Genomic DNA, 4,405 nt, shown 5'->3' on the forward strand with positions numbered 1-4,405 from the left:
TAAGTATTCTGGAGAGATTGGAGGCTAGGATAGGGAGTTGGAATTATAAATGGCTCTCAAAGGCTAGCAAAATTGTTAAGATTAGCTCTGTTCTTTCAGAAATTCTAACTTATCCTCTATCTTGTCTTCCTCTTCCAAAGTTTCTCAATCAGAACCTTGAGTCAAACTCAAAAATTTCCTATGGAATGATTGTAAAGAACCCCAAAAATTGGCCCTCGTAAAATGGGAGACTATATGTAAACTAAAGAACTCTAGAGGTTTAGGGATTAAGAATTTACATTGGTAGAATGAAGCCTTAGGTGCCAAATTAATATGGCACCTTTTATGGAAAGAGAAAACAAATGGGGCGATGTTATTTATAATATGTATCTAAATGCAAAAGACCTCCTATCAATTTTTAGAGTGAAGAACCTCCCCAAATGTTTGTAAAGTTGAAACTTTATGGTTAAATGTCACCCTCTAATTAGTAAATTTTTAACTTGGGATGTGGGCAAGGGTGATGAAGCCTTATTTTGGGAAGATTCCTGGGATGGGCATCCCTTAATAGATAGTTGTAAGATTCTTGGAGAACTCAAAGAGAAATTAGTCAATCTCTAGGGAAATAAGGTTAGCAACTATAAAATAAAGATATTCGCAAAAGGTAGTTCAAGATGGATATGGAATCCTCTGAAGGACATAGAAGAAACCCCTACAACAATAAAGGCTTATGAAATAATTTTACAAGATAGACAAGTTAAGAAACTCAAGAAGCTCATTTGGGTGGCTTCAAATGATGGCAAGTATAGCGTGAAAGGTGGATATAAAGCTATTATCAATTCACAAAGTTGGAATGAAGTGGAAATTCCACTTAAACTATGTTGGGATCCCTCTTGTTTTCCAAAAGTGGGGTTCTTCTTGTGGCTAGCATTTCAAAACAAGATTCTAACGGTACATAGATTTTGTAAATTAGGTTTTAAAGGTTTGTCTAGATGTGTGCTTTGTAAAAAAATTTTTGAAGATTTTGATCATATCCTTTTCAGCTGTCCTTATTCTCAAGCTTGCTAGGAGTGTCTTAGACACAAGCTAGGTTGGTATGCTCCAATGACAAAATCCTTAATTGATCATCTTAAAATTTGGCCTACCAATCTTTGTAAAGGAATCTATGTCAAATAGTAGAATATTTGTCCATCGATACTCGTGTGGGAAATCTGGAAAGAAAGGAATAGAAGAATTTTTTGTGATAAAGGGATGCAGTTGAAAGAGGTAGTTATAAAAATAGAAACTAGCATAATTGAAATAGTCAATTCATACCTTCAAAATTCTAGGGTAGAAGAAGGTTCTTTTTCTTATTGGGATGGTGGAAAAATTTTATTAACCCTCCTTTGACCTATTTCAAGAAGAGTAATGAGTCTAGGGAATGTTGTAAATGCCCCCCCTATTGGGATGGGAAAAACTTAACTTCAATGGGGTGGCAAGAGGCAATCCAGGGATAACAAGTATCAGGTGCATCATTAATGATGATGTAGGTAAGTGGATTGCTAAAAAGGCTAAACCTATAAATCCTACTTCTAATAATTTGGCAAAACTAGAAGCATTGGAAGAAGGAATTTAGATCTGTCTAAAATTAGGACTTACTAAAATAATCATTGAAGGTGATTCTCAAATTGTGCTAAATGCTATAAGGAAAAGAGTCACTCCTAACTAGGTCCTTAATTCAAAATTAGAAGAAGTCATCACTTATCTAGATTGGGTTTTTGAGACTCAAATCTGTCACATCTTTCGAGAAGGCAACTGGAAGGCGGACCAATTGGCAAATTTGGGAGCTGATGGTGAAAACCTCTTGATACATAGAGAAGGGTCTTAAAATTGTCCAGACTTTAGTTTTTATTCAATTTAATGTCTTTGCATCAAATTCTATTAGGAGCGATTTATCTCAAGCATGTTTTATATTCAATTTAGTCTAGGTAGATTAAGTAAGTTCTCTTTAAGGAAGATTGTAACATGTTGAGTTAACAGTTTATAGTATAGCCTTTGTTTTAGTCTCTATTGGATGAATTAGAGTTAGGTTAGTGGGAAAACCTAAAGAGCATGATGTTTTTTATCTCATCCTTAGCTATTATAAGAGGTTAGAACTCTTCAAGTTGATGATATCTTCATAAATGAAAGTAAGATGTCGATGTCTTTAGCATGATTCCTCCCTTCTCCTAGTTTTTTATTAGGTGTTTATTTCATAATTCCTTTTAGTAGGATTTCTCCTCCTTATCGGTTGGCATTTTTTGCTTCATGATAGCCTCAGTCTGATGTCATATGGCTGAGTTAATATGATGATGGAAATATTAAAAATCTTTCTAGAGCCTTCATGGTGTTTCCTTTATCTAGTTACTCTTCATTTCCCTATCCTTATCATTCTAGTCATAATTCTCTAGCTATGGATACATTTATATATGTTTTTCATACAAAGGAGGAGCATACGATGGTCTTTTGAGGCAACATTAACCCTAAAAGATGGAGTCGTGTGCTCAGGCCAGTGGATAGAACGACATGCATTGTGGTTGGCAGAGCATTAGGTGAAGGTATCTTCAAGTATGACTTCACATGGAGGATGAATAGTGACATCATAGGTAACTTTATTGGGTGTATGGCCAGAGCTAGGATAGACAAATGAGATATGGTGAATTTTTGCTTGAACATCTTTGATCCCATTTGGTGTAAAGGGATGGTTGAAGCTATCATGAGCCTAGATGATAAGCTTAGAGTTCCCCCTCCTAAACTATATATGGATCATCCAGTGGGAGGCTTTGACTTGGCCACTGTACCTAGGCAGCTGGCATTGATTATTCAGGACCTCTCTGCCTTTAATGAGATTTGGCCAAAAATAGAATCTTGCATCCACTTCCTACTTAGATGGAGAGGGATACTGATGGATGATGGAAAGGAATGGCTAAGATATTACCTTAGTTTGTTTAATGCTTACATCCACCTAGGGGTAGATTTGGAAAACTTGGAGGCTCTAGACTTCTGCACACCCAATATCAAGAGATCCAGCAAGGAAAGGTCCTCTTTTGAGTTCCCTCCCCATTTTTGGTTGGATAAGCGTAATGAATATCTAGGGTGATAAAGGTCTTTTGGAAGAAATAGGGCCCTGTAGGTTCTAGGTTTGTCCCTTTTGGTTTTTGGTTGTAGCCCTCATTTGCTCTGCCTTTGCTATGATGTGTTGGTCTATATTTGTTGATCTTTGAACCTCTATTATGGTCAGCTATGTTTGGTGATTAGCATTGGTTGTCACAGCGCCATTGCTAGCCATTTTTTGGTTTTTGTTTTATTATCCTTGTTATAGATGTATACTACTTAGTTTTAAATCTTGGCTCCATAGCCAGAGATGGGTCAGATTAGATGTATATTTCTTCATATGTAATCCTCTTATATTAATCTAAGATAATATTAAGCGGGTTCTGCTATTGACTTCTATTATGATTGGTGTCAATGGCACTCTTAAATTTGTTAAGACACATATTTTATGGATAATAGTAGGATTATTTTGTTTGTTTGTATGATTTTGTAGGATGCTTGTTTATTGAATAATTAGATTTGTCAATGGTAAATGAAGTAGGTGTTCTCATATTTATTACCATCTTTAACACTTTCAACAATCTGAAGTGCCTGCTTTTAATTAATACTGTGATATTAATAGATCTATAATCTTTGGTCTAGTTATGATGTTCTTTCTTTATCTCAATTCATTGACTTTTCACTTAGCCTTTCAAAGTTTGAATTATTTAGTTGATCAAGACTTGTGATAGAGTATTTGGGGTAATAATTTGAAGAGATGTGTAGAGCAAGTATGTTGTCCCCTTATTCTAATTGATCTTCTTTATAGTATGTTTTGTTCGGCTCTCTCTCCATAATTAAATTATATCAGATTTTACTTGAAACATTAATTTGTTTGTAAGACAACTTTTTGAGGAAATATTAGAATAGGTTCATCACTCTATTTGGTTTCTATCTCTTCCTTGTAAAGTAGAGGATTGGAAGTTTTTTAAAAGGTTATTTTAGGAACTTTTCAAAAAACTAAATTATGATTACGTAAGTAGAAATTGGTTTTAACATAATTTTGTTAAAGGAAGGTAATATGGATTCAATTTGGGGAGGCACTTCCTCTAATTAATTGATGTAGATTTAATTGTTGCCCAAGTTAAAGTATTATTAGAGATTCATTGTATGATAAGAGCATGGATTTGATTAAACAAGGAAAATTGAAGGAATAATAAGTTTAAGTAGGATAGATACTGTGTTTTTAGATCTATCTAAGTTATTTTAATTCTTATAGATTAATTTATGAATTATCTACATGTTACTACTAACTATTTAGTTGGCTTCTATTTAAAGTTGCATTTCTGATCTTTAAGATAGTGGTAGTATGAATTTA

This window comes from Cupressus sempervirens, chromosome 10, assembly GCF_028749045.1.
Source record: "Cupressus sempervirens isolate cs-2001-9-10 chromosome 10, ASM2874904v1, whole genome shotgun sequence".
Classification (NCBI taxonomy): Eukaryota; Viridiplantae; Streptophyta; class Pinopsida; order Cupressales; family Cupressaceae; genus Cupressus; species Cupressus sempervirens.